This window comes from Mandrillus leucophaeus, unplaced genomic scaffold (genome assembly GCF_000951045.1).
Source record: "Mandrillus leucophaeus isolate KB7577 unplaced genomic scaffold, Mleu.le_1.0 Scaffold181, whole genome shotgun sequence".
NCBI classification, from domain to species: Eukaryota; Metazoa; Chordata; class Mammalia; order Primates; family Cercopithecidae; genus Mandrillus; species Mandrillus leucophaeus.
The window spans coordinates 1,509,143-1,515,766 of NW_012101821.1; positions in this window are offsets into that span (position 1 = coordinate 1,509,143).

A 6,624-nucleotide genomic window follows, 5' to 3' on the forward strand; every position below is an offset into this window, starting at 1 on the left:
GAAGTTTGGCCATTGGAAGGACAATTTGGAAGGGCAAAAAATGCCCACCCAGTCCAAATCAGGCTAAAACATCCCACCACTTTTCCTCATCAAAGGCAATATCCCTTAAGGCCTGCAGTTCATAAAGGATTACAGGATATTGTTAAACATTTAAAAGCTCAAGGCTTAGTAAGGAAATGCAGCAGTCCCTGCAACACCCCAATTCTAGGAGTGCAAAAACCGAATGGTCAGTGGAGACTAGTGCAAGATCTTAGACTCATCAATGAGGCAGTAATTCCTCTATACCCAGTTGTACCCAACCCCTATAACCTGCTCTCTCAAATACAAGAGGAAGCAGAATGGTTCACCATTCTGGACCTCAAGGATGCCTTCTTCTGTATTCCTGTGCACTCTGACTCCCAGTTTTTCTTTGCCTTTAAGGATCCCACAGACCACATGTCCCAACTTACATGGATTATCTTGCCCCGAGGGTTTAGGGATAGCCCTCATCTGTTTGGTCAGGCACTGGCCCAAGATCTAGGCCACTTCTCAAGTCCAGGCACTCTGGTCCTTCGGTATGTGGATGATTTACTTTTGGCTACCAGTTTGGAAGCCTCATGCCAGCAGGCTACTCTAGATCTCTTGAACTTTCTAGCTAATCAAGGGTACAAGATGTCTAGATCAAAGGCCCGGCTTTGCCTACAGCAGGTCAAATATCTAGGCCTAATCTTAGCTAGAGAAACCAGGGCCCTCAGCAAGAAATGAATACAGCCTATACTGGCTTATCCTCACCCTAAGACATTAAAAGAGCTGCAGGGGTTCCTTGGAATCACCAGCTTTTGCCGACTATGGATCCCTGGATACAGCGAGATAGCCAGGCCACCTCTATACTCTAATCAGGAGACACAGAGGGCAAATACTCATCTGGTAGAATGGGAGCCAGGGGCAGAAACAGCCTTCAAAACCTTGAAGCAGGCCCTAGTACAAGCTCCAGCTTTAAGCCTTCCCACAGGACAAAACTTCTTTTTATATGTCACAGAGAGAGGAGGGATAGCTCTTGGAGTCCTTACTCAGACTCATGGGACAACCCTACAACCAGTGGCATACTGTAGTAGCAAAAGGCTGGCCTCACTGTTTACAGGTAGTTGTGGCAATGACTGTCTTAGTGTCAGAGGCTATCAAAGTAATACAAGGGAAGGATCTCACTGTCTGGACTACTCATGATGTAAATGGTGTGCTAGGTGCCAAAGGAAGTTTATGGCTATCAGACAACCACCTACTTAGATACCAGGTGCTACTCCTTGAGGGACTGGTGCTTCAAATACGTACGTGCGTGGCCCTCAATCCTGCCACTTTTCTCCCAGAGGATGGGGAACCAATCGAGCATGACTGCCAACAAATTACAGTCCAGACTTATGCTACCCGAGATGATCTCTTAGAAGTCCCCTTAGCTAATCCTGACCTTAACCTATATTCCATCGGTATATAGATGGAACTTCATTTGTGGAGAATGGGCTATGAAGGGCAGGTTATGCCATAGTTAGTGATGTAACCATACTTGAAAAAGGCCGGGTGAGGTGGCTCAAGCCTGTGATCCCAGCACTTTGGGAGGCTGAGATGGGCGGATCACGAGGTCAGGAGATAGAGACCATCCTGGCTAACACGGTGAAACCCCGTCTCTACTAAAAAAAAAACTAGCCAGGCGAGGTGGCAGGCGCCTGTAGTCCCAGCTACTCGGGAGGCTGAGGCAGGAGAAAGGTGTAAACCCGGGAGGCAGAGCTTGCAGTGAGCTGAGATCCGGCCACTGCACTCCAGCCTGGGAGACAGAGCGAGACTCCATCTTAAAAAAAAAGAAAGTAAGCCTCTTCCCCCAGGGGCCAACACCCAGTTAGTAGAACTAGTGGCACTTACCAGAGCCTTGGAAATGGGAAAGGGAAAAAGAATAATTGTGTATACAGATAGCAAGTATGCTTATCTAATCCTACATGCCCATGCTGCAATATGGAAAGAAAGGAGTTCCTAACCTCTGGGGGAACCCCCATTAAATACCACAAGGAAATTGTGGAGTTATTGCATGTAGTGCAAAAACCCAAGGAGGTGGCAGTCTTACACTGCCAAAGCCATCAAAATGGGGAAGGAGAACAGCAGCATAAGCAGCTAGGAGAGGCAGGGAAAGACCAGCAGAAAGGAAAGAGAGAAAAAGACAGAAAGTCGGAGAGAGAGAGAGAGGAAGAGACAGAGACCAAGAGGGAGTCAGAGAGAGAGTCAAAGAAGTCAAAGAGAAAGAAAGAGAGATGGAAATGGTAAAGAAAAAACATTGTAGCCAATTCCTTTAAAAGCCAGGGTAAATTTAAAACCTATAATTGGTAATTGAAGGTGTTTTCTGTGACCCTATAACACTCCAATACCACCTTGTTGTCAGTGCAAACAAGGGCATAGCCCGAAATCACTGAGGCCACTGACATCCCGTAGTCTTCCTATCAAAAATCCTTCACCCAGCAGATTTCCTAACAAGGGATCTAAATCTTAATTACCATACAAAGGTCTGACCAGACCTAGGAGGAACTCCCTTCAGGACAGGATGATAGATAGTTCCTCCATCATTAAGGAAAAAAGACACAATGGGTATTCAGTAAGTGATAAGGAAACTCTTGTAGAAGCAGTTTGGAAAATTGCCTAATAATTGGTCTGCTCAAACCTGCCAGCTATTTGCACTCTGCCAAACCTTAAAGTACTTACAGAATCAGGAAGGAGCCATCTATACTATTTCTAAGTTAATATAGACAGAATGAAGTTTTATTAATAGCAAAGAAAAATTAAAATCCCAAACTTACAAGGTTTTCAACAAAAGTAAAGTTTACTAAAAGTTAACAGTGTAACATATATTATCCTACTACCACATCGTCTCAAAGGATTTCTCAATTTGCAAGAAATAACAAAATCTATCGTTACTCTACAATCCCAAATAGACTCTTTGGCAGCAGTGACTCTCCAAAACTGCCGAGGCCTACACCTCCTCGCTGCTGAGAAAGGAGGACCCTGAACCTTCTTAGGGGAAGAGTGTCGTTTTTTTCCACTAACTAGTCAGGGATAGTACGAGATGCTGCCCAGCATTCACAGGAAAAGGCTTCTGAAATCAGACAACGACTTTCAAACTCTTATACCAACCTCTGGAGTTGGGCAACATGGCTTGTCCCCTTTCTAGGTCCCGTGGCAGCCATCTTGCTATTACTTGCCTTCAGGCCCTGTATTTTTTACTTCCTTGTCAAATGTGTTTCCTCTAGGATGGAGGCCATCAAGCTACAGATGGTCTTACAAATGGAACCCCAAACAAGCTCAACTAACAACTTCTACTGAGGACCCCTGGAGCAACCCACTGGCCCTTTCACTGGCCTAAAGAGTTCCCCTCTGGAGGACACTACAACTGCAGGGCCCCTTCTTCGCCCCTATCCAGCAGGAAGTAGCTAGAGCAGTCATCGGCCAATTCCCAATAGCAGCTAGGGTGTCCTGTTTAGAGGCGGGATTGAGAGGTGAAGCCAGCTGTGCTTCTGGGTTGTGTGGGGACTTGGAGAACTTTTCTGTCGAGCTAAAGGATTGCAGATGCACCAATCAGTGCTGTGCGTCTAGCTAAAGGTTTGTAAACACACCAATCAGCACTCTATAAAAATGCACCAATCAGTGCTCTGTGTCTAGCTAAAGGTTTGTTAAAGCACCAATCTGCACTCTGTAAAAATGAATCAATCGGCTCTTTGTAAAATGGACAATCAGCTCTCTGTAAAATAGACCAATCAGCAGGATGTGGGTGGGGCCAAATAAGGGAATAAAAACTGGCTACCTGAGCCAGCAGCGACAACCCACTTGGGTCCCCTTCTGTGCTGTGGAAGCTTTGTTCTTTTGCTCTTCACAATAAATCTTGCTGCTCCTCACTCTTTGTGTCCACATTGCCTTTATGAGCTATAACACTCACCGCGAAGGTCTGTGGCTTCACTCCTGATGTCAGCGAGACTACGAACCCACTAGGAGGAACGAACAACTCTGGACATGCCGCCTTTAAGAGCTGTAAGACTAACTGCAAAGGTCTGTGCCTTCACTCCTGAAGTCAGCGAGACCACAAACCCACCAGAAGGAAGAAACTTTGGACACATCTGAACACCTGAAGGAACAAACTCCGGACACACCATTTTTAAGAACTGTAACATTCACCACGAGCGTCCGCAGCTTCATTCTTGAAATCAGCGAGACCAAGAACCCACCAATTCTGGACACACTATGTATGACAGATCCACAGCTAGTATCATACTGAATGGGGAAAAATTGAAGTCCTTTCCTCTAAGATCTGGAACACCACAAGGATGCCCACTGTCACCACTGTTATTCAACATAGTACTGGAAGCCCTAGCTAGAGTAATCAGACAAGAGAAATAAAGAGCATCCATACTGGAAGGGAAGAAGTCAAATTATCCTTGTTTCAGATGATATGATCTTATACTTGGAAAAACCTAAACTCCACCAAAAAACTATTAGAACTGTTAAACAAATTTGGTAAAGTTGCAGGATACAAAATCAACATACAAATATCAGTAGCATTTTATATGCCAACAGCAAACAATCTGAAAAAGAAATCAAGAAAATAACCCCATTTTCAATAGCTACAAATAAAATACCTAGCAATCAACCAAAAAAGTGAAAGATCTCTACAGTAAAAACTATAAGACACTGATGCAAGAAATTGAAGAGGACACACCAAAAAAATGGAAAGATATTCCATGTTCATGGATTGGAAGAATCAATATGGTTAAAATGTCCATACTGCCCAAAGCAATCTACAGATTTAATGCAATTGCTATCAAACACCAATAACATTCTTCACAGAAATGGAAAATGCCAAGACCAGCTCGTTGGGGAGACCCTAACCCAGCAGCGCTAGAGGAATTAAAGACACACACAGAAATACAGAGGTGTGAGGTGGGAAATCAGGGGTCTCACAGCCTTCAGAGCTGAGAGCCCTGAACAGAGATTTACTCACGTATTTATTAACAGCAAACCAGTCATTAGCATTGTTTCTATAGATATTACATTAACTAAAAGTATCCCTTATGGGAAACGAAGGGATGGGCTGAATTAAAGGAATAGGTTGGGCTAGTTAACTGCAGCAGGAACATGCCTTTAAGGCACAGATCGCTCATGCTATTGTTTGTGGCTTAAGAATGCCTTTAAGCGGTTTTCCACCCTGGATGGGCCAGGTGTTCCTTGCCCTCATTCCCATAAACACACAACCTTCCAGCGAGGGTGTTAGGGCCATTATGAACATGTTACAGTGCTTCAGAGATTTTGTTTATGGCCAGTCTTGGGGCCAGTTTATGGCCAGGTTTTGGGGGGCTTGCTCCCAAAAAGAAAAAAAAAATCCTAAAATTTATGTGGAACCACAAAAGACCCAGAATAGCAAAAGCTATCCTGAGCAGAAAGAACAAAACCGGGGGAATCACATTACCTGACTTCAAATTACACTACAGAGCTGTAGTAACCATAACAGCATGGTATTGGCATAAAAATAGACACAAACACCAGTAGAATATAACAGAGAAGGCATAAATAAAGCCATACATCTACAGTGAACTCATTTTCGACAAAGGTGTCAAGAACATACACTGGGGAAAGGACAGACTCTTCAATAAATGGTGCTGGGGAAACTGGATATCCATATGCAGAAGAAAGAAACTAGACCCCTATCTCTCAACTTATACCCAAATCAAATCAAAATGAATTTTAAAGACTTAAATCTAAGAGCTTGGCCGGGTGCAGTGGCTCACACCTGTAATCCCAGCACTTTGGGAGGCTAAGGTGGGCAGATCTCAAGGTCAGGAGATCAAGACCATCCTGGCTAACATGGTGAAACCCTGTCTCTACTAAAAATAAAAAAATAAAAAAATAAAAAAATTAGCCAGGCATGGTGGCGGGCACCTGTAGTCCCAGCTACTCGGGAGGCTGAGGCAGGAGAATTGCTTGAATCTGGGAGGTGGAGGTTGCAGTAAGTCGAGATCACACTCCAGCCTGGGTGACAGAGTGAGACTCCATCTAAAAAAAAAATAAAAAATAAAAAAAATTTAAGAGTTCAGATTATGAAACTGTTTAAAGAAAACATTGGGGAAACTCTCCAGGACATTGGAGTGGGCAAAGACTTCTTAAGTAATGCCTGGCTGGCACAGGCAACCAAAGCAAAAATGGACAAATTAGATCACATAAGTTAAAAAGCTACCGCACAGCAAAGGAAACAATCAACAAACTGAAGAGATAGCCTATAGAATGGAAGAAAATATTTGCTAACTACCCATCTGACAAGGGATTAGTAACCAGAACATGTTAGAAGCTAAAACAACTCTATAGGAAAAAAAAATAGAATAATCTGATTTTAAATATAGGCAGGCCGGGCACGGTGCCTCACATCTGTAATCCCAGCATTTTGGGAGGCTGACACAAGTGGATCATGAGGTCAAGAGATCGAGACCATCCTGACCAACATGGTGAAACCCTGTCTCTACTAAAAACACAAAAAATTAGCTGGGTGTGGTGGCATGGAGGGTGGTTGAGGCAGGGGGATAGCTTAAACCTAGGAGGCGGAGGTTGCAGTGAGCCAGTCAATATCAT